The 24,339-nt window shown below is 44.1% G+C and overlaps 1 long non-coding RNA gene across 2 annotated transcripts in view; it reads right to left on the reverse strand.

Annotated features, from left to right (window-relative positions):
- LOC138831650 (uncharacterized) overlaps window positions 1-24,339 on the reverse strand; it is a 71,961-nt gene that overhangs the window by 41,554 nt on the left and 6,068 nt on the right. Inside the window, exons 1-4 of one of the 2 annotated variants that reach the window (XR_011373412.1) lie at window positions 16,451-16,540; window positions 15,668-15,816; window positions 15,489-15,548; window positions 13,353-13,418 (exon numbers count right to left, since the gene is read on the reverse strand). This is a non-coding gene — a long non-coding RNA (uncharacterized lncRNA). Of the gene's footprint in view, window positions 1-13,352; window positions 13,419-15,488; window positions 15,549-15,667; window positions 15,817-16,450; window positions 16,541-24,339 lie in introns of those variants that run through there. The other variant, XR_011373411.1, reaches the window with a different exon arrangement.

The following is a 24,339-nucleotide window of genomic DNA, read 5'->3' on the forward strand; positions in this document are numbered from 1 at the left end:
AATAAGGGGAAATCTAACTTTAGCCCAAGCCCAGAGTTCAAGCCCCACGACCAACAAAAATAAATCGATTTTGCTATTTTCTAAGGCAATACGTTTGTTTCTCATGAATGTTTTCATGATCCATACGACTGGTTAATTGCTTCCTTTTGCATCAATTTCAGGTCCTATTATTTGCCAGCTTATCTTTTAATTCGTGGATTGGGAAGTCATGGGAGACCCTTCACATGAGGCAGGAGCCACAGGAATGAGAGGCAAAGTAGGCACATCAAGTAGCACATGCATTATCCAGAAAATTCCTCGGGGTCTGGGAGAGTGTAGAGTAGGGAATGGCAGGAGATGCTGGGCCAGCTCTGCAGTATTTATAAACTTCTCTAGGACTTAAAAGTCTGGCAGGATCAGATTACAAATGACTTCATGCCTCTCCTACCTCTACTTTCCATCTCACCTGGAAGGCATGGGAACACCTTTGACTGAATTCCTGTCTCTAAGCAGCAACCTGGACATATCTAGGAGGCCTGTGCCTACACACATCCATTCCATCTGCTGAGATAGGGCCTTACTAGGGGGTGGAAGATAAGACAGCATCATTCCAGGAGCCCCACTGGCTAGGATTTGTGCGCCCAGGAAATGACTTTGCTGCTTTGATCTCTGCAGCCTCCTGGTCAGGGCACCTCTGTGGAATGGAATTCCATCTCAGTGTACCAAATACCTGGGAAAAGAAAGAGCTATTCGAGTATATATTTATTTGATTGAAACAACTCACAGGTTACAAATGACACCATATTTCAAATGGTACCAACTGATGAGGCCATCATGAAATATCAGTGGATAGAATAATTCTAGGAAGTCTCTCTAAGTGAAAGTCAGCTATACCATCATTTTTCCTTTAGGCAGAATTTCACAATAACTCCAGATGGAGTCTTTTTAAGCCTTAAAGCAGAAGGGCCACTCCCCAAGGGATACCCAACTAGGAATGGAGGAAGCTAAGAAAACTATAACCCAGAAGAGCTCTGTCTGCCAAGCCCAGGAGGACTAACACTCTAGAGACGCATAGCCTCTCAGGAAATAGTAGGAACACATCAAAAAGAAGCTTCCACTGGTCAAATCTGGGATAATCTATTTATGAAAACAAACAAAGATAATAATAGGATTACAACCACAATAGTAATGGATTATAACCATTGAGTAAAATAAGTCCACACTAATATAAATAAATAAATGGAAAGGATAAAAAGAATCAAAAAGATTTTCATTACAGTAAAATGCTAACTCATAATCAAAGAGGGATGTAATAAGAAAAAATGACTCTTCAACCGATTATTGGCGGCCCACACCTGAAATCTTAGCTACTAAGAGGAGGTGGTTAAGGCCAGCCAGGGCAGAAAAGTTTGCTAGACTCCATCTCCCAAATAACTAACAAAAAGCCAGATTAGAGGTGTGGCTCAAGTGGAAGAACATCAGTGGAGCAAGCACAAAATCTTGAGTTCAAACACTAATACCAACAGGAAGGAAGGAAGGAAGGAAGGAAGGAAGGAAGGAAGGAAGGAAGGAAGGAAGGGGAAGGGAAGGGAAGGGAGGTAGGGAAATCATTCAGTAAACCACCATTGCAATTATGAAAGAGATGCCCTTGTTTGTAGGAAGGATTTAGACTTGGGATGCAAAAGTTCCTTGTACTATTTTTGCAGCTTTTGTACAAGCCTGAAATTATTGCAAAATTAATTATTTAAAGAAAATGCCCATATACAAACAAATCAAAGTGATGAATAGTATTTGGTCACTTTTTCCTGGAACTAGGCTGCCGCAAGCTGTCAGCCAAAGCAGCTCAGCCGCATCCCACGTTTGCTTAACAGCAGCTCTTTTCACCTTAAATTCCGACTGGCTCAATGAAAAGCTTCTGTAAAGGAGAAAAAAGGAAGGGTATTATAATGGTTCCTAGTTTAAAAGAAAACACTTCAATAAATAAAAAACTTTTCTAAAAAATATGTAAAGATCTCATTCTGCAGTATGAATGCTGGTTTTCTTAAATGGGGGAATGTGCAGAAAGGAATGTGTTGTCCACAATGTACAAGACAAAGAGAGCCAGTAACTAGTTTACCACCCAAGGACAATGCACCTTCCTGTGGCCTGTTCTCCTGGACTCTGCTCTACCTTCCTGCCCAGTGGTGAAATATTACTCACTGTACGTCTCTTCCTGTCTACCAGTGCCCAGCTCTCCCACTCACTTTCCCTCCTTCCCTTCTTTCTTCATTGTTTTAATGCACTCAGCATTGTCTGGGTCGATCAAAAAGTCTGTTTTTCTTGCAGACTTTAGGAACTCTGCAATACCTACTGAACCTATGATTAAGCTTAATATAACCCAGGGAAACCAGAAGGGAAAGAAAATTAAGGCTGTGAATCGGAAGAGACATGCCATTAGCACATCTATTTTCTAGTGAAAGCTGGGTAAAGTCTGCAAACACCCTTCGGTAGGCTGGTCCTAACTTGGATCTCCAGCTGTTGTAATTCTGCTTTCTCAAAGAAATGCAATGCCTAGTGAGTGTGTGGAGTATTTCCCCAGAATACCAGATGATGCTGTAATGACCTCCATTCTCTAAATGGCACAGGCCATCTCCAACTCAAAACTCTCTATGATGAATATATAATGTTCACAAATACATACCACCTACACACATGAAAAGAATGGCAGGGACAAATGAACAGTACATTTCCTAGAATTGCACATTAAGTTTTTATGGGCTAGCCTGGAACTCTAACCAACACTTTTTTTTTGTTAGCATTAACTATAACATTAGCTATGCAAGGGGGAATTTCATTTTGACATTTAAATGCATATGTGCAATATGTTTCAATCAATCTCCCCCACCCCAGTCACTCTCCCTTCCCACTTCCCCTCTTGCTATAACAATTTCAACACTAACCAATGTTTTGCTTTGCTGCACTAGGAAAAAGCAGATTGAATCCCAGGTCTCTGGATACATCCTTCCCCATCCCAGAGGTTCTTTTCCATCATAACTTCTCAAGCCTCCTCATGCAAGGCTCTCTTCAACAAGCACAAAAGCCGCTCCCCCTCAGCTTCTGAGGTCATAGGACCTATTAGTGAAGGAATCCCATCCCACAAAGGCCTTCCCTGCAAATGTTTACATTCTCATGAAATTGAGAACTTCACCATCAAAGGGACTCAGGTGGTATTTTCAAGTAATGTCTGTGAGTCAGGTGCTCAGTGTTCAGAGACCACGATGCTGTAAATGCATGTTGGTGAATGACTTCTCTTGAAATTCTGATATGAGTGAGAATATGGTAAGGAGTTCATACAAGGCCAAGGTCTCCTTCTGTCTCCCAGTGTGGAACCCAAGCCTGTACCAAGTTATAATACTTGGATCAGTGTGCTATAATGTTAATCTATTTGTCTGTCTGCCTGTCTGTCCCTCTCCCTCTCTCTCTCCCTCTCCCTCCCTGTTTCTCTCCTATCTCTCTCTCTCTCTCTCTCTCTCTCTCTCTCTCTCTCTCTCTCTCTCTCTCTCTCACTCACACACACACACACACACACACACACACACACACACACCAATATGTTGTACTAAACACAGAAAATTTGACATTGGGACAGAAAATAACACTTGCCATTGTACTATTAAATATATTCTTCATTCAGGACAAGCAATTTCATGCTACCTGGTGGAACTGTCTTTATTTAAAACATCTTAAGAATATGCTCTTTGTCATGATAATGAGAAAAAGGAAGCAAAGGAAAAAAAAAGAAGACACAAATAGCTATTGGTCTCAGCACATTGCTGGAGCTGCGCATAGCTCTAGACTCACTAGATATGCCACGATTTAACTTTCAAAAGCTGATTAGACCATTGCCAGGATGATCTCATGGAAAGCAACACTGTCCTTGAAATTCTTATTCTGTGACACACACACACACACACACACACACACACACACACACACACACACACACACAAATGAGGGCAAATTTGTCTGGTATTCTCCTTACACATTCTTCTTCAAGACAAAGTTTCTAAAATGATCTCAGACATGGTGTAACATTTACCAGACAGCTGTTCCAGGGAATGCCAAAAAGAGAAGCCTTGGTTTCTAATATTCTTTTGCATTTTTTTCCTATCTTCAGGGAATTCTGGGTCCAGGCCAGTATCTAGACACATGTTCTGTTAGTTCGCCCCCAAAAGATGTGATATTGCTTCAGGCCATCCATGCCCTGGCAAAACAAGTTGAGACGGGCAGTTTCCAACTTTTTGGTTAAGGGAATAACCTTCACCTTATCTCTGGAGGGCAAATGTCTACAGAGACAAAACTATGACTAAAGTCTGCCACTCCCAGGACACCCTGGTCTGAATCCCTCTCCAGCTGAGATAGCTCCCATTCAAAAGATGACACCCTGAACAGTGATTGTGGATTTGCTGATCTTAGAGCCAGAGGAAATCAGTTCTGACATACGGGGTTACCTCCACTGTCCAGCAGCAATAAGGTTTCAAAAAACTAAATTCTTTCTACCAATGTACCTGTTCAGGATATCATGGCTATTTTAATACATATGTTTCTTACATGTAAATGGATTCAATGAAAAGATTTTGGAGGGGGTGGGTAGGGATTCTCTTGTTTACACAGAGCTAGATTTACAACCTTGAGGCTAGTCAGTCCCTTACATCTTCAAATGTTAGTTTTCTCTTCCTCCTTTTCCGCCTCCTCCTCCTCTGCCTCCTCTTCCTTCTCTACCACCTCTTCCCCCTCTTCCTTCTCCTCCTCCTCTTCCTTCTCCTCTTTCTCCTTCTTTGTACCAGTACTAGAGCTTAAACCCAGGGCCTGGACACTGCGCCTTAACTTTTCTGCTCAAAGCTGACACTTTGACCAGTTGAGTAACACTTCCACATGAGGTATTTTGCTGGTTAATTGGAGAGAAGAGTATCACAGACCATCTGCTAGTCTGGCTTCAAACCACGATCTCAAATCTCAGCCCCTGAGTAGCTAGGATTATAGGTGTCAGCCACCAGTGCCTGGCTGCAACTGCTTCTTAAATCATTATTTGTCAGAGAACAAAGAGGATTGTGGAAAGAAGTGAGACAAAGGCGCACACATTGTGGACCCAAGGACAGGAGAAGGGACACTGACGGAAGCAGAGGAATCATGGGAATCCCTCAAAGCTATCTTGAGGTCCAAACATCCAAGCAAAAACTCAGGTGGCTCTCTTCTGCCTTTCTCCTGCCACCAGGCCTTTCTCCAGCTCTACCAAGAAATAGGTTAGTAATTAGTCTGCTAGGGCTGCTAACATGCAAAAGGAGGGGTGAATAAACAGCAGAAGTGTTTTGTCCCAGATCTGAAGACTGGAAATTGACAATCAAGTTGGCAGGTGTGGCTTCTTCCCAGACCTCCCTCCTGGGTTTGCAGATGACAGACTGCTTCTTGTATGACCTCTCATGACCTTTTTCTCTTGCCACTTTCCTGCTATATCCTTTTTGTCCAAATTCCCACTTCTTATAAGGAAGAACAAGAGTCAAATTGAATTAGGGTCCACCTAAATGCTTTGATTTAGCTATTATATATAATAATATTCTGTAATATGTGGATTAGGCTTCAACATATGACTTTTTGGTGCATGCAATCCAGTCTATTACAGTTAAAAATAGGGTGTTAAGTCAGAGACTGTGGCTCAAGTCTGTAATGCTAGCTACTAAGGAGGTAGAGAAGGAGATTGGCAGTTCAACGCCAACCTAGACATAAAAATTTATGAGACTCGCTGAGCACAGAGTAGCTACACCTGTAATCCTAGCTACTCAGGAGGCTAAGATCTGAGGATCACAGTTCAAAGCCAGCTCAGGATGGAAAGTCCGTGAGACTCTTATCTCCATAAACCACCAGAAAACTGGAAGTGGCGCTGTGGCTCAAGTGGTAGAGCACTTACCTTGACCTGAAGAGATCAGGGACAGCACGCAGGCCCAGAGTTCAAGCCCCATGACTGAAAAAAAAAAAAATTATGAGACTCCATCTCAACTAATGGCTAGGCACTGTGACATGCACCTGTCATACACCTTGTCCAGCAGCAAGGTGAGGCCTGCCCAGGCATAAAGCAATACCAAACCTTGAAAGCAAAACCAACACGAAAAAGGGGCTGGAGAGATGGCTCAAACAGTAGCGCATCTACCTGCAAGCCAGAAGCCCTGACATCAATACAATTAAAAATAATTAATAAAATAAAATAGGGTTTTATAACCTCTTCCCAAAATTCCTAGGAGTTTTTTTTTTTTTTTTTAAGAAACAAGCCAGCTTGTCACTGGTGGCTCATGCCGGTTATCCTAGTTACTTAGGAGGTAGAGATCTGAAGGTTGCAGTTCAAAGCCAGCCTAGGCAAGAAAGTCTGTAAAAAAAAAATTCTTTATTGTTATTATAAAGGTGATGTACAGAGGGGTTATAGTTACATAAACCAAGTAAAGAGTATGTTTCTTTTTGGACACCCCTTCACTTGTACCCATGAGACTCTTATTTCCAATTAACCATTGGAAAACTGGAAGTGGAGCTACGGCTCAAAGTGGTAGAGTGCTAGCCTTGAGCAAAAAAGCTCAAAGACAGTGCAAAGGCAGAGTTCAAGCTCCAAGACTACCATCACCACCAACATCATCATCAAAAAGCCAAATAAGTACCACCATTGAGCTGATACCATTGTCCTAGCAACAGGGCTAACTAAAAGCAAAAGATAACCTTGAAGGAAAACTATATCCATGTCTCTTCTTGCCAGAAAGTTCTCTAGATAGCAACCTGGGAACAGAGGCCAGCATGGATTAATCTGAGCCAATGGAGGAATTTTAAATGTCCTAACAGCTGTATTAAAAGAAAAGTTTAAGTGTAGCATTGATCAAGATGCATTATACTCTTAAACTGAATGTTGAATTGAAATACCTTTGCACAGCTACCTAAAGATTTTTTTTAAAAAACCAAACCAAATAAAGAATATTTCCAATAGATGAATTGATTTTTTAAATATACTTAATCAAATTCAGTATATTCAAAATATTGTTATTATTTTTTGTCGGTCGTGGGGCTTGAGCTCTGGGCCTAGGCAATGTCCCTCAGCTCTTTAGCTCAAGGCTAGCGCTCTATCACTTGAGCCACATCACCACTTCTGATTTTCTGGTAGTTTATTGGAGATAAAAGTCTCACAGACTTTCCTTCCCAGGCTGGATTTGAATCTCAGATCTCAGCCTTCTTAGTAGCTAGGATTACAGGCGTGAGCCACTGCTCCCCAGCTCAAAATATTATTTTGATATTTAATCAACATCATAAAATTATTAGAGACACATCTTCCATTCTTCTTCAGTGCTGTCTTCAGGTTCCTTGAAGTGCTAGTTTGCCCTTAGAGTCCATCTCAATGTGACTCTTCAGTGCTTGATGACCACAGGAGGCTCATGGCTGATACTCCACAGGGTACAACTAGGGAGTAAAGCTCTCTGGAAACCCCAGAAAAATGAGCTACGGTGTGCTCCAGTGTAGCATAAGCAAAATGGTCTGAAGTTAAAGAGTTCTTAAGAGCAGTCAGTGGCTTTGTGGATCTCTAAAACTGCCTAGAGAATACAGCATGGGGCCCCTGTACACAGGTACTTTCCCACACTCAAGACCTTCTGTATGAGCTAACCAAGGACATGACTCAGTTGCTGTGCAGCCCAAAGAGAGACACTGACCTTCCACTTAGCTCTGACTTGGTCAGTAGGGCCACAAAAGAATTCTTACTTCAGCCTTCTATGCTGCAATAGGCCAAATTGTCGCAACGTACTCATAGTGAGAACCAAACTGGCCTACTAAGAAACTTTGATTATATTACTTTTCCTCCCTCTCTTTTCTTTAAGGCCAGGAGTGGATTCGGATGTCTTTTCTGCAGACCAGATTGTGAGTGTGATGACAAGGTGAAGTAAGATAATATTAACTGAGACAGAAAAACAGTCATAGTTGGTGAAATTTTTCAGAAGGCAAAGGCTTTGAAGGATATTGACTTTGGAATATGAGAAGCATCTAGTGACTCTGGTTATCTGACCCTTGTTCTCAGGCCCTCTGCTTAATCCTGCAAGGCCCAGGCCCACATCAAGAAAACATAAAAAATACAGGCTGGGAAGGTGGCTTAGTGGTAGAATGCTTGCCTTGCATGCATGAGGCCCTGGGTTCGATTCTTCAGCACCACATAAGCAGAAAAAGTCAGAAGTGGTGCTGTGGTTCAAGTGGTAGAGCGCTAGCCTTGAGCTGAAGAGCTAAGGGACAGCCCCCAGTCCCAGAGTTCAGGCCCCACGACCAGACCCCAAAAATAAAAAATAAAAATAAAAAAGAAATAAAACTTTAAACACCCACATTTCAATCAAGCCCACTCCTACTTCTCCATGTGACTGGTATATTATATGAAATTAGAAAAAAAATAACTGAACTGATGCCCAGAAAAATCTCTATGGTCATAACTGATAGTCACTATGGAAACCACATCTCTGAGACTTAGCTCAGAGGGAGCATGAACACTGAGAGGAGCAAAACTACCATGTTTCTGAGTTCCTGTTCTCTTTCCAAGTCTCCCTTAGAGACCAGATCCCTTATTCTCCTCTCACAGTAACTCAAGGGATTTGTCAGGTCTACATCTGGGGAAAGGAAGTTGCAAAAGAAGAACCAAAAGTTGCCCTGAAGTTAATGGACTGCACACTAACTGAATTCATGGGTGATTTTGAAGGTCTAGAAACACCTTTGCTCCAATCCCACGAATTCATCAGAGCAAACTTAAAAACTTCAAACTAATTCATGTGAAACGCACTAAAAACTAAGCCTTGATATACTTGTGGTCTAGTCCAAAACTTTACAATACCTTTTTCTCCTAATTATGAAGTCCAAGCACTTTTAAAAGGTGTTTCGAGTCAGGGGTGGTGGGGAAATTTCTGTTAAATCTCACTGAGGAAAGCTCTGTCTTGATAAGTTCCAGATCAAAACCTTTTTTTTTTTCAACTCTACATTTGACTTTCTTAATCACTAACAGAGAAAATTCCATATAGCCATTATTGGGTTGAATATTATCCCCCAACATGAAAGTCTAGCTGAAATAAAAAAAAAACTCAAGTATCAGGATATTTCCTAATTGGGCAGGTATACCTGTAAATAAAATATGACTTTAAATGTGGCTATACAGGACTAGAAAAGGTCCTCAATCCAGTCACCAATTTCCTTAAGAGAATAACACAGAAGAAGAAAGATACCATGAGAAGTCACAGATATACAGGAAGAAACCCCCTTGACAATGGAGGAAGAGACTGGAATGATGTAGGGGAGGCCACAGATTGCCAGTGACCAATAAGAATGTGGGAGGTATCTTGAATCCTGTTTACTTTGTCATATTTCCTTGCATTTTAAATTTAACATCTGCATGTCAGGGAGAACATGTACCATTGTTCTCTCTGATCGTGGCTTACCTTGCTCAATATGATTTGTACTAGTTCATTCCATTTCCCCACGAGTGCCATTATTTTATACTTTCTAATGGCTGAATGAGAGAGAAGGAGGGAACAGCTGATACTAAGCAAAAAGTAAGAAATGTACATATCACCCGTTATATGTAAAGGTAACCCCTCTGTATATCTCCTCTAAAACAACAATAAAAATATTTTTTAAAAAATAAAAAGAATGTAGGAGGATGGAAGGAAAGCTTTCTTCCCTGGAGTATTCAGAGAAAATAAGGCTCTCCTGTTGGATCACCTAGTTCCAACTTACGACTCCCAGAACCCAAACAACAAATTTCAGTCATTCTGAGCCACCCTGCTTGTGACCATTTATTATGGTACCCTGGGAAAGTTCTCAGTGTGATTCTTGATGACAGAAAACACACTGTGCAGGCTCTTCAAGTGAGCATGGGAAAAGTGTCAGCTCAGTTTAGTATGGGAAACACCCAATGCCAACTCACACCATGAGAAGCTGTAAGCAGCAGCTTCGCTGTTAAATTGAGAAATTTTCTTAAGCACAACCAGCCTGGAGCTCAGCCTTCCTGTGATAAGCGCATTCCAACTTTTCATAGGGGAGAATCTTCTCTCTCAAATAAGTGCATTTGGAGCGGAGGTGTCAAACTTCCTTGCCATTCCCTAACCAAGGACCTTCCGTAGGACCATTTGAACTTTCTTCTGGGGTTTTGTTCCGAGCACAAATATTCCAGAAGGAAGCACCAAGTGTCATCCATCACTTTAAGCCCTGAAGGGTCTGTCTAGCACCAGACTGTGCTACCTGAGCTCTGGGAGTAAACCAAATCCAGTTTCACTAGTTGCATTCTCTGCAAGCCTTCCCATTTTGCTTGAATTGACCAGAAACAGTTTGAATTGCCTGTAACTAAAAATGGAGACACCTACCCATCTCCCAACTCCCAATCTGTCATCCTCAAAGGGACAGGGAGGATAAGGGGACTCCCAACAAAATATCAAAACGATACCCAAACAAAAGCACACAGATTCATCCAATGAAGTAGTACTGCCAAAAATGTGACCACTGTGTCTTTTGATGTGCTTTATGTGCAGATCTTTATCTTGCAGATGACAATGGTGTTAGGTAAATGTCCTCTCATCTGAATGACTGCCATTATTGGGGTGGGTGGGGGAGGTGGTAAGCCAGGTAAGCCTGGCTTGGCAATCAGGGTGAAAATCCCCTCCTGTGGAGGTGCTTGCTTCATTCTTCACATGGCCTTGAGCAGTTGCACATGGCAGACCTTAGGGAATCACGTCAAGGTCCATTCCCCTCTAAGACTTGCACGTGATGATTGGTCCTCAGAGGTGTGCGCCAGATGGGCATCTAGTCTGAGGGGCAGAGCAATGCATGCCCAGTTCATGCAGGCTGCATGGAGCCTCTGATTGGGACTGGGGACTAATATGGCCCTCAGGCTGTCTAATGATCTTACTTACAATCAGTCACATAGCGTCCTAGAGATATCTTATTAACCCCTGTACAATGCATTCCAGGTAGTTCTCCTTCCTTGGACCCCTCCTGTCTAGTGGGAGTCCTGCTTATCTTTTTCTTCAATAAATCTTGGCCATTTTATTTCTCCCTCTGTCTGTAGACTCATTTTTTATTTGATACTATAGAGGCAAAGGACCTGATCTAGGTGTTGCAGTTTTTCAGCATCAATTATTTCTCTATTTATTACATGACATAACCTGCTATGTTTCTCTTCTCTCTTCATGTGTTTCGTGTTTTTAATTTTTTTAGTTTAGAGGTAAAGGGACTGTCTTACAGAGGTTGTTTGCCACTTGAGGGATACTTTCCTCTCTCCTGTCCTGTTACTGTTGAGCTTCAGTTTCTATTTCAAGCATTTGTTAGACGATCCCTAATATCTCTATGGGAATGGTGAAAGGTAAATTATAAATAAATGTATAGAGAGTTCATGTAATCTCCATAAATCTTACCAAGTGAGATCTATAAGTGATCTGAATTCCGAAACATATGATGCATTTCATGTTCAGTGCAATTGAGATTAGGAAGAACATATATAAGATATACCACACACACACACACACACACACACACACACACACACAGAGATGCTGCTGATGTCATGTTGTTCCCAAGCTCTTACAGCATTATCTTCATAGACCTGTCTTAGACCCTGACATAGGTCCTGCTACGTGTTCATGGCACTAGTAAAGTAAACCAGACAAATCCCTAAACAGACAGGGATCAATAGGGGCAAAGGCCATGCCACACCCTGGCCTCTCACCAGAAACTCCTGATCAGGACAGGTCACACTGGTTTTGTTTGGTTTCATTTTCATATTTTTTAACTGAATCTATGTATTTACCTAAAAGAGCTGGTTCATCAGGAAGGTATTTCACTGGCCATTTGGCCAGAAAAAAAAGCAATCTTTGTTTCCCTTGTCCTGCCTGTCCTTAGGGCTTGAAAATAACACCAGTGCCAAGTTCTCTCAAATCTGAGGAACTATTCCACCACACTGAGTAAGCCAGTTACTCTTTCTTTGACTTAGGTGAGACAGAGACAGAGAGAAAGGAGGGAAGGAAAGAAGGAAGGAAGGAAGGAAGGAAGGAAGGAAGGAAGGAAGGAAGGAAGGAAGGAAGGAAGGAAAGAAGGAAGGGAAAAAGGAAGAAGGAAGGGAGGGAGGGAGGGAGGGAGGAAGGAACAAAGGAAGAATTTGTGGTATGAACAAGACCTATGAGACAGAAAAGATTAGTATTTCCCATGGCCAGATGGTATGTAAATGCAAAATGGCTTGTATATTATGAAAATTCTATTACACTTGAATTAGTTATAGAGTGACATTCTGACTGTTTCCTCTGTTTTATTCTCATAACTCTACCTATCTGACATTTCCTTCCTCTCTTTGGTTCATGTAGCACAGGTCCCTCGCTGTGGGAGGGAGGCCACCCTGCAGAATTTCAAGAACACATTCCGGAGAAGGCGCTGCTAAGGCGTACACAGGAAATCTCAAGCCCTGCGCACAGAGCAAGAGGTTACCTGCCCCAGTATGTGATCAGGAGGAAAAGAAAAAGTTTCTCATTAAAAAAAAAAAAGAACAAGAATCCCAAATCCTTTCAGCTCCTTGTAGCCCTCAGGGACAAAACTCACTGAATAACCACATCCTTCCTGATCTAAGAAAGAAAGAAAAAGAAAAAAAAAATCACCAAGATTAAAAGTTTAGCCAAAAGGTAGATAGAAATAAGTAGAACAGGAGGAAGAAACGGAGGCCAAGAATGAAGATTTAGGAAGAAGGAGGAACAGGAGGAGGGGGAGGAAGCAATGGCCTCAAATGAACATAAACGGCCAGTGACAGCAGAAAGTGTATAAGGTACCCCGGCTCCAACCCCACCTCCTCCTTTTTTTTTTGGGTCATAGACAGAGACTCAAATGGAATTACATTTGAGACTGGGCAGACCCCTTCCTTCACTCTCTTTCCCTCCCATCAGACTTGCCTCTTAATCTCATATCTTTGCATCATTAAAGAGCCATGTTAGGCCCGGAAGTGTAACTCAGCAGGCATAAAGTCTTGGGTTTGATCCTTAGCACCTTCCCCAACTCCCACAAGTTTTCTTCCAACTACTGACAAAAGTCTTGGGCTTTCATTGGGTTTGGTAATCTGGAACAGGAGTTCTTTGCTTATTTTGAGGACAATGAGATCTGTTGGAGACAGTGAGGGAGAGGACTGTACCTCTGCAGATAGAGTTAAATGCTGCCTCTAGATCTGATGAAGATTTCCAGTCTCCTCCCAGGGCTGCCTCACAGAACAGCCTTTTCTTAATCTTTCTGTGGAACAGATGACATGAGTATCATGCAGCCCAAAGGCTGAGGAGGGATACACAGGTGCTTGTTTTGGAGTAGGTACCTACCTATGGCATCAAGAATCTCCTGACAGGATCACACAGGCCCAGCTTCATGGAATCTAGAAACAATCCCTGAAAGAAAAAAAAAGCAACAATAATTCTATATTGCATGTCAGGCATCACAGTAAAGATTTCACACATTGTTGAAGTCTCACAATGACCTGTGAGCTAAGTGTTTTAATCCCTGTCCTAACAAAGAGTTAAGTAATTTTCCCATGTTCACACAGATAGAACTTGAGTCAGGACTTCTATCTGATTGTAAAGCCCAAGTACTTAGCTTCTAAGCTCGGTGGCTCTGACACCATCGGTTGTTTGTGGATGGGGCAGAAGACTCCTAGCATGCTTTCCTCTTTGTATCTGTAACCCTCCTTCTCCACAGCTGACACTTATCTCTTTGGATTGGCAGTGACCTGTTACCTCTGCCTTGTAGGTCCAGCAGGTTGGCTTCTCCCATATGACTCCCCTCCTGTGAACCTGTCAGGTCCCAGGCACTGCCTGAGTCTGCAGCAGTTTCCTGGATCCAGATGCTAAGAGAAACTTGGGTAGTGGAGCTTGCATACAAATGCTCTCTCTCACTGCAGGGGGCTCTTGAAGACACCTGGAACTGTGCCACATCTCAGGACCTGTGATTTCCCCTCGCCTCCCCACTGGAGCTCAAAAGGAGATCCATCAAGAACACGAGTTCATTCTTAGCCTGTGTGGAGTAGAGTCTGGCTTCTGCTTTTACCTGGCAGGCTGCCATCATGGCTGCTTGAGCAATGCAGAGGTGCATCCTTGATCCTCACCCAGGCAAAAGTTGAGCACCAGACAGGAAAGACTAGGGCTTGCTCTTGACCCTGACATGACCTTCTGTTGCTCAGCAGCATCCCTCCCTTCTCCTTCTTATGGGAATGGGAGGACAGACCTTAGGGGTCACCCTGCTCAACATTTCTCTGGGTTTCTGTGAGTGTGCACTTGGTGCAGGTGGCAGGAGTTTCTTAGAGACAGTTACCATGCCTAGTCCCATTTTAACCCTTTTCTTCCTTTCTATCTTTCTCTGGAAACAAGTCCTATGGCATAATGTGGGGGGAAAAAAACAATGAAGATCTCCTTGTGAAGGCTCATCATTTAGTTCATTTCTTTTCCAAATTCTTTCTGGTTTGGGGGATTTTATGCATAGCCAATATTTTATCGAGATAATATTAAGCCATATCAAACTCTTCCCCAATTCTTTCTAAGCTATGAAGGACTTAACAGAAAAGGGCCAGCTCATTTTATAGGAATCTGGCTTTGCCACTGGGTTGGACTGAGTTAGAGCATGCTTATGAGATTTGCTAAAAATCAGCCCTGTGCCTATGTTTCACTCACATAATCCTAGTTACTGAGGAGACTGAGATATGAGAATCCTAGTTCACAGCCAGCCCAGGCAGAAAAGTCCATGAGACTCTTATCTCTAGTTAACCACCAAAAAAGCCAAAAGTGGAGCTGTGGCTCAAGTGGTGGAATGGGATCCTTAATGAAAAAAAAGGTAAGGACAGCACCTTGGCCTTGAGTTCAAACCCCAGTACCAAAGAAAGAGAGAGAGGCAGAAAGACAGAGAGAGGGAGACAGAGAGGAAAGTCATGGATTGGACTCTGTTGACACCTCTCAGGAAGACAGTGAACACATCACCCACCACACATTCCAAGGCCTCAGTTTCCTCATCTAGTAGTTACCTCAATTTAGTAGGTTGAGGTATCTAAAGCAAGGAAGATACTGAATTGATCTAAGGCCTCTTCCAACTTGGTGATTCCCCCTAACTACTTTATAACTGGGGAGCCTGAAATCACTCCCTATTACTTTTTCCATTATCACAGACTGTTGGGGAAACATCCTCCAACACAGTCTCTAATGCTGTGCCTGGCTCTTCTTCACATGCCCCTTTGCTCCTGCTCAGCCTGTCTGTGTCAAAGCATATGGAATTTAGTGTGTTCTGATTCATCAGCCTCAAGGATTTATAATGATGATCTGTTCCTCCAAAGCCACAAGGCGCCTTCTAGGTAGATGAGAATTTTTTTTTCCCTGTGCAGTCCTAAGCACTGTCCCTGAGCTTTTGTGCTCAAGGCGAATACTCTATCACATGATCCACCACTTCTGATGGTTAAGTGGAGATAAGATACTCACAGACTCTCTTGTGTTGGTTGGCTTCGAAATTCAAGATTCAGATCTCAGCCTCTTGAGCAGCTAGGATTACAAAAGTGAGCCACCGACCCACAGTTGGGTAGGTGAGTTTTAAGACTTCTTTCTCCTTGGAACCAGTAAGCTTTTACTTGCTAATATTTCATCTCAAAAACTTTGTTTACCTGGAACAACTCCAGGAGTCTCAACTTCGGGGAACCACCTCATTGCAGCCTTCACTAGGGAAGAGGTGTAGGGTGAAAACACTTCACACCCGATGCTCTGTGACATTCTCATTCTCCCAGCAGGGAGAGCCAACCAGTTCGGCCAGTGTCTGGAAGTTAGAACAAAGCCCCTTTCCCATGTGCAATTTTCTTCCTCAGTGGCTCAGACTGTAAAAGTCATCAGGAAGCAAGGTCTAGTGCCCCACACTCCAGACAGACGGTCTGACCTCTGTCCTGACACCTTGGTCAGGCCTGGGCCAGACACCACACCCCCAGGACAGCTTCCCTGTCTGCAAAACAACCCCAGCCTGTCACTACAGACCACAGCCTCCTCACTCCTCCCAGGGTGGCTGGACTTGGAACTCACCTATCTTGGGGCAGACTGTCCTAACCAAAGGTGTGTGTTGGAATGGGGGTGGGGGGAGAGGTGAAGATTTGGGGAAGTCTTTTCTCCCATCTCTGAGGTGGAGAGAGGGTCCCTGCTCTGGGCTCTGCCTCATGTGCAGATAATGGAAGAGGCCCACAGTGGAGAGCAGGTAGGTGTTGCTGGGGTCCACCAGAGGGGCTTTCTAAAGCACTCCTTACCTCCCCCATTTCCACTCCTCAGGAAAGCAGCCACTGAGTTCTCCGCCCCCTACCTGGCCCCTGGCCCCTCTGCCACCACTGGATCATCCTGCCCACCCAGGCTGCAGATCTACTTATCGACTTTCAGGACACAGCTTCCATCCATGTATATGCTACTACCAATGCATCCATCTTCTGCTGCTAATGACTTCTCCTCCTACACCTGCCCTTTTCATAGGACCCTGACCCAACTGTGGAGGCAAACCTTGCCTCCCACAACTATGTGATGTCATAATCTATTTGGAGCTCAGAAACAGAAGGTAGGAACTTGAGACTTGCAGAATGAGTCAGGTGTCTGGTGAGGATTTTCATATGTCTTCTATCTACTTCCTGCCACTCTGGCCAACCACCAAATGTGGCTTCCTTTGGAAGGTTCATAATATCCCTATTCTCATGTCCTAAAACAAGGAAATTTTATTTGCCCATGGACACCTTAATATTAAGCGATTAATCTCACCTCTAATACTGAGGTGAGGTTTGAATGTTAGGGGGAAGGAAGGGGAAGAAAAGCCCTGAGAAGCAGCAGATTCCCTCACTCCCACTGGACACAATTGTATGACTCTGGATTATATTAGACTGAATAATAAAATCCTGCACATTACAGCTACATATTAAAATCCAGGCTGCTCCCTAAATGGATTAAGTAGAAATCTCTAAGGGTGGGACTCAGGCATCAGCTGGCTAACTTTCAAAGCCATTCATCCAAAACAAAGCTTCGTTTTGCATTTGGGGTAACTTAGGCTACAAGAGAGGCAATAGCTGGCCCACAGTCAACTGTCCATTTGGGACAGAGGCTCAGATTGAACCTGGGTTTCCCAACTTTAAATTCATATTTCTGTCCATCATAATTTTCTTCCTGGTAGCTTCAGGGAAAAGGATTTTATTCTCAGTGTATGTTACAATTATCTGTGAACTTTAAAAATATCCCATGGTGGGCTTTACCTTGAAATTCTGATTAAAATTGTTCTGGGTAGCTTAGGCATATGTAATTTGTAAAGTTCTCTGAGTAATTCTGCTGTGTAGCCATGATTGAAAGAAGTCTTCTCTTTTTCCCCCCCAGGACCTTTGGCTTTTAGCTCAGGATTTTATTTATTTATTTGTCCATTCATTCATTCACTCATTTGACATAAATACAAATAACCTAAACATAAATAATATATAAAATATATAATAAAAATAAAATAGATAATATAAATAACAAAAACATAAATAACCTAAGCTGGCTTTGAATTCTCTGTGTTACCCAGACTGGTCTCAAATTCTCTATCCACCTGCCTCAGCTGCCCAAACTCTGGGATTACAGATGTGTGTCACCATATCAGGCTCATCCACTATTCTTTCACCTGTACAATTTCAGCACAGTTTTGTGGTCATTCTCCTTATGTATGTTCATAGAATGAACATTTGCTGAGTACCTACTGAGTGTAAGAACAGAAAAGCCCTGCTTTAGGGGCTGGGAAGGTGGCTCAGTGGTAGAGTGCTTGCCTTGCATGCCTGCCTGAGGCCCTGGGCTCGATTCCTCAGCACCACATAAGCAAAAAGAAAAAAGCCGGAAGTGTTGCCGGGCGCTGGTGGCTCACGCCTGTAATCCTAGCTACTCAGGAGGCTGAGATCTGAGGATCGCGGTTCAAAGCCAGCCCGGGCAGGAGAGACCGTGAGACTCCTATCTCCAATAAACCACCAGAAAACCGGAAGTGGCGCTGTAGCTCAAGTGGTAGAGCGCTCGCCTTGAGCTGAAGAGCTGAGGGACAGCACCCAGGCCCAGAGTTCAAGCCCCATGACCGACAAAAAAAAAAAAAAAAAAAAAAAGCCGGAAGTGGCACTGTGGCTCAAGTGGTAGAGTGCTAGCCTTGAGCTGAAGAGTTGAGGGAAGCGTCCAGGCCCAGAGTTCAGGCCCCACGACTGGACCCCCCCAAAAAAGTCCTGCTTTAAAGGTAAAATGAGAAAAAGAGAGACAGAGAAAGAAAGAGAGAGAAAGAAAGAAAGAAAGAAAAAAGAAAGAAAGAAAGAAAGAGAGAGAGAGAGGAAGGAAGGAAGGAAGAAAGAAAGGATGAGAGAGAGGGAGAGAGAGAAATAGAGAGAGGGAGAGAGAGGGAGAGAGGAGGGAAGGAGGGGGGAGAGGGAGAGAGAAAGCCCTTGCAGGAGAGCAGACACTATAATCAGTGCCCCATAGAAGTCATAAAGGAGATGTAACCTTTGGGAAATGGAGAAAATTGATAAACCAGGCCTAGAGAGTCACACAGGAGTTTGGTGTGAACCACCCATGCAGCAGCTTTCAAGCTTTAGCATACATTATATTGGCTTGCAGGGCTTGTTGAAGCACTGATTTCTGGGTCCAACCAGCAGAGTTTCTGACTCAGTGGGTCTGGGGTGGTACCCAAAGATTTGCATCTCTAACAAGTTTCTGAATGATTATGATGCTTCTTGTTCTCAGAGCATCGATTAAGGACCATTAATTGCACAAGACAAAGGAACAAAGGAAATCCCACAAAGTCTAGTCGTGTGTGTGTGTGTGTGTGTGTGTGTGTGTGTGTCTGTGTGTGTGTGTGTGTCTGTGTGTGTGTCTGTGTGTGTGTCTGTGTGTGTGTGCTGGAACTTAATCACAAGTTCTGGGCATTATCCCTTAGCTTTTCTCACTCAAAGTTGGGGTTCTACCACTTGGCCATACCTCCATTTCCAGATTTTTCATGATTAATTGGACATGAGTCTCATGAACCCTCCTACCTGGGCTGGCTTTGAATTAAGATCCTGAGATCCTCCTGAGTAACTTAGAGGTGTGAGACACTGGCACCTGACTTATAAAGTCTGATCATAAGTGAAGAGGGTGGTGGACTGAGAGAAAGAGAGAGACAAACAGACAGACAGAGAAACAGAGACAGACAGAGGCAGAGAAACTTTAGTAAGACAGGACACTGGCCTGGTATGAAGGGAGAAGATGGAGGGGTAGAAATCCAGAGCATCCCAGAAACTAATGCAGAGATTTCCATTAAACAGAGTGGTCAAGACCCTGGGCATCTGGACTGGGGAAGAAGGTAGATTGCAGCATGTCAATTCTCAGAGTGTGGCAACATGCTGGCTTTTAAAGGAAGTAGAGGCAGAGTCCAGGGTGGGTGAGTTCAAGAGAATAAATGGCCAAGAGAACAGAGACCACTGAGCTGAGGAGATAGGATGAGGGTCTTGTATGGAGTAGCACCAGGGGCTGGAACTCGAACTCTAAACCTGGTCTTAAATTCCTGGAATGAACCTGACTTCTGATCCAGGCCAGGCATGGCATAATGACGACTTGAACCTGCTCCCCGAAGAGTCACTGTATGTGTGTCCCCAGACCTCTGCCCTTGGGAGGTGGCAGGCAGGGGAAGCTGGACTAGTGTGACTTCATGCACCAGGCCATCCTTCCGGCTCTCACCCCACCCAGGCCTCAGCAGCAGGACAGAACAGAGAGAGAGATCTGTGTTCAAGTCCCATCAGAGAGCCAACAAAATAAAAGCAGGCTATGTCACCACTTTGCTCCAAGTCTGGGCCTTCCATGGCCTTCACATTTGCAGAACATGCCCCTTCAAGTAATGGTGTACATTTGAATCATCTGGGAGCTTTAAGAAGAGCCTTGACTCAGCCACACCCATGCCAATTACAACCGAACCTCAGGGTGGGATGGAGGAAAGCTCCCCAAGGGACTCCAAAGTGCAGAGCAGCTTGAGATTGCACCCTGTAGGGCGTGTGTGTACGTAGCCCTCAAATAGCACAGTATGAAAATGGCATTTCCTCTGAAAGAAAATGGTGTGAATGTATTACACGTTACCCCACCCCACCCCACCCTACTCCACCTCTCACCCAAGTGAGCAGGTCAGGGATGGGCCTGATCTTTCTGACCCATGGGTCTGTTGTGCCGTTGGGGCAGGGCCAGTTTCCCACACTTGTGGTTTGTGTTGCTGAAGGCCACGTCCTGGAAAGGAGAGGCTTGAATGCCTCAAGTACAGGGAGGATTTCATTCCAGAGGCTAGACAGACCAAAAGGGGCAGAGGGGGCGGATGGTGTGTGAGGAGAACATGGCACAGAGCCAAAAGCAACCAAAAGCAAGAGGGAATTTTCAAGGACCCAAGAAATCAAGTGGGAGGAACAAAGGGTACGAGTGGTGGGGAGTGTTATGCATGCATTTTGGCATTACCAGGCAACTCGCCCGGCCACTCTCCAGGCATTTGTGAGTGCCAAGATGCCAGAAGAGGGCAGAGTGTGAAACTCTCATCTGGGGCTGAGGGGTAGGGAGGGCGAAGCTCTCTGACTCCAAGGCCCAGAGGGAAAACTGAGATGATGAGGGAGACTGACTACCAAGCTGAAAATTTGCTCTAGAGGCATCCAGGGAAGGCTTACTGTCATTCCATAAGGTAGTGTCATGACTCAAACAAAGCCCTCAGTAGTGGCATTGTACCCAGGCACACCCTCACACCTGTGGCAGGACCCAGTGTGTGCATCCGTGAGGCTGGATGTGGCCAGTTCTACAATGACTCAGCCATGGCCCAGCTCTCACCCTAGCCAACACCTAGACAGACAATGTCAGTGTGAGGTGTCCAGGTAAGAGGGGTCCCAGTCACCTGTGAACATGAGAGAAAGGAGGAGATGTTCACTTGAGCAGTTTGAGGACTCTTCCCTGGGCAGCATCGGAGAAAGGGAGCCAAGAGACCTGAGCCAATTACCACATAGGCAAAGCCCAAATCCCTCCTGCAGGTGAAATCGCCACAGCGTTGATTAAGTGCTGAATGACATACCAGGCCTTAGTCTAGGCCTCGCATATGAAATCACACATAGGGACCTATTATTTATCCCTGTTTATAGATAAGGCAGCTGGGGCATAGAGAGGTTGAGGAACTTGGTCTCAGTTTGAGGTACTTGAGTCTGAATTCTCAACCTAGGCAGTCTGGCTCCTGAACCTATCCTGAGTCCACATGGGCACAAAGCCAAAAGGGGACAGCTTGAAGCATCCTGGAAACTGCAAGACATTCAGTGTCTCTCACACGGAAAAGAAGACCATAAGGAAGGAGACCAAAAGAGACACCAAAAAGGAGGGTAGTTTTAGAAGGGCCTAGAAGAGTAGTTTGTAAAAGAAGTTTCAGTAAGGCAGCTTGCTGCCGTTTTAAAGCAAGAGCTGGACGTGCTCAGATGTCAGATTAGAACGGTGGCTCTGTGTAGATGTGACGACTGAAGAGTGATTAGAGGCCATCAGCCGGAAGCAGGGGACGTGTAAGGATGCTGTACTGGCCTGGCAAGTGTTAATCCACTGAGGCCAAAGGGCCAGCTTGAAGCTTTCCTGGCTCCAAACACCAGCCTTAAGAGCATGGAGGTGGGATGACTGAAAGGAGATATCAGTTTTGTGTCCCTAGAAAGCATTCTGGGTTTAGGCCAGGGAACCTGCATTCAACAATCACATCCCCACAGGCCACCTTTGTGAGCTAAATTTCTTCATCTCTGAGTCAGTTTCCTCATCTGGAAAATGGGCAAGATACATCTTGCTCTCTCTGACTCATTCAATTTTTTTCTGAAATCTGAACAATATAGGTGAAAAATAACTCCCATATGTCATTGACAGTACAATAGAAGCTTAAAATAAACCTATAAAGCTATCAAGATAGCCTGGAGACACTGGAGGGGAAAAAAAGCATATTGGGTGAAGTAAGTCAGGCTCAGGGAGACAAAGGATGTATGTTTGCTCCTGTATGTGGAAGTCAGACTTACTACTAAAGTATGGTATACACAAGAGTGAGATTGCCTGTTAATGATCCTGTGAATATTAACAAGCAGTTTCAACAAAAAGAATACCAAGAAAATGAAACATGTCTTGTTGGAGGGGAATGGGGATTCAGGAGGAGGGGCAGCCAAATGGTAAAAAAGAATGAGGGGCAAATACAGCTATAATTCTCAATGCACATATGTGAAAATGGAACTAGAAAACTTTAGGAGGCAGGAGGGCACAGGATAGATGGGAGGGTGGAGAGAATGATGGAAGGGGTAACTCTGAGCAAGATATATCATACCCATAAATAGATATGTTGACAGCTCTTTGCACAACTACTTGAAGAGGATGGGAAGGGATGGGAAGGGGAAACAAAGGAGGAGGCTACAATGCTTGATAAGAAATGTACTCATAAAAAATAAATAAATAAAAAAGAAATGTACTCATTACCTTGCTCATGTAATTGTAACCCCTCTGTACAGTATTTTCACAATAAAAAATAAAAATAAAAGAAAACAACTACTTGAAGATAGTAGTAGTAGTAGTCATGACAACAACAACAAATAATAATAATAATACTATAAAAGATAACCTGGAGGGCATGAGCTTCATTTTCACAAACTCCTTCGGTATCTTCTCAGCAGTTAAACCTCACAGCTCAGGATAGCTCTTCTTACCACCTCTGCATGGTCCACCCAAACCTTCCTCTTCCTCACCATCCAGGGTACATTCTTCCACACTCACCTGGAAATAAGTTCTCTTCCCTCTAAAGAAATGTGACTTTCTTCCAGTTTCCATTTAGCTGAAGTTATTGAGGCATTCCCTCCCCATGAGCTGTCCAAACGGCTGCCTGCCTCTCTACTTCTCCTCTGATGCTTAACCTTCACACCAGCACAAGGAGCCCTCTGGGTGTGTTTTGTTGAAAGATTGGAAACCAGGGTGAGTGACTGGGCTGCGATTCCACACAAGTGCCTGAGCAGACAACAGTCCAGGAGACACCATGGAAGCTCCAGGCATGAAAACCTTCTAACAGCCCTCCACTTTTTACGCCCCCCCCCCCAAGACAAACATAGAAATGATCATAGAAAGAGTAACTGTTTTCACTAAGTTATCAACACCCTTATTCTATGCTCACTGTTTTACTGAACCATCTTATTTAAATGTCAAGACAAATCTGTAAGGAGTTTATCCAGCACCTAGCATAGTACATACAACAGACAGTCCGCAAGTAAAAATGTTAAATGGTAGAAGAGGAAACAGCACAATAAGGGCAAGTGACTTGCCCAAGGTCATAACAGAGGACAGGTTGGGGGAGGGGGGAGGGGATAGGAGGCACAAGTCAGCAAAGGCTACTTAGAGACCAGCCTTTCCCAGCCTGAAAAGCCAAGCAGGAGTCACAGGTACCCCCATAAAAAGAGGGTAGCTATAGCATCCAAGACCACCAAAATCCAGCACACGAGGACTGATACCATTTATTTATCTGAGGATCCTCCAGACATTTCCTTAGCCTCAATTCTTCTGAAAGGATCTGTGCAATTCACAGGTGCCCAGCTAGACAGAACCTGTTTATTAGAAGGGGGTGTCCTGGGATATGTCCTCCTCTCCTAGGCTCAGATGGCTGCAAAGAGAGGGGTGTGAACATGCAGGAGAAGCTTACAGCCTTGGCCTGGGGGAGGGGAAGGAGGGGAGCAGTTCCTGTGGAACTAATCCCAGCCCTCTCTGCTGCCCATGCTGACATTTGATAAATGCTTCCTGTGGAAATGTTTACCCAGGAGGAGATCCATCATGCTCTCCCTCCTACCATAAGGGTAGACAGGGGGCTGTGTGGTTCCCATCAATTCAGGCAACTGTCTTGGCCACAGCCAGCCCTCCCTGGGGGCTAAGGAAGTGAGAGACAGAAGAGGCTGTGACAGGATGCAGGTACGCAGCCAGGAGGTCATGTCTGTCGCAGAGCACAACCATGCCTATTTGTCACTTTTATGCCCAAGTCTTCCCTCTTCTATCCTCAAATTTCTGTTAAATTAAGTTGCCACCTGCCCTTGTCTCATCCGTAAAGTTCTAAGGGAGCCCGTGGAAGCTAGTCCTTTTGTACCCCACCCCCGCCCCACACACTCCTTATAGGACAAGGAGGAGATGAAGGCTGTTGTAAAAGGTGTATTCAGCAGAATGTCACAGGGGATCTTAAATCTTGTGAGCAGAGATAGCCAGACCTAGTCAAGCCACTGGTCTCTTGAACAGTAGTTCTCATTTCCACTGTGTTGTGCCTTCTCTCAAGAAGAATGGT

Source organism: Dipodomys merriami, unplaced genomic scaffold (genome assembly GCF_024711535.1).
Source record: "Dipodomys merriami isolate MVZ:Mamm:240054 unplaced genomic scaffold, mDipMer1.0.p SCAF_2, whole genome shotgun sequence".
NCBI classification, from domain to species: Eukaryota; Metazoa; Chordata; class Mammalia; order Rodentia; family Heteromyidae; genus Dipodomys; species Dipodomys merriami.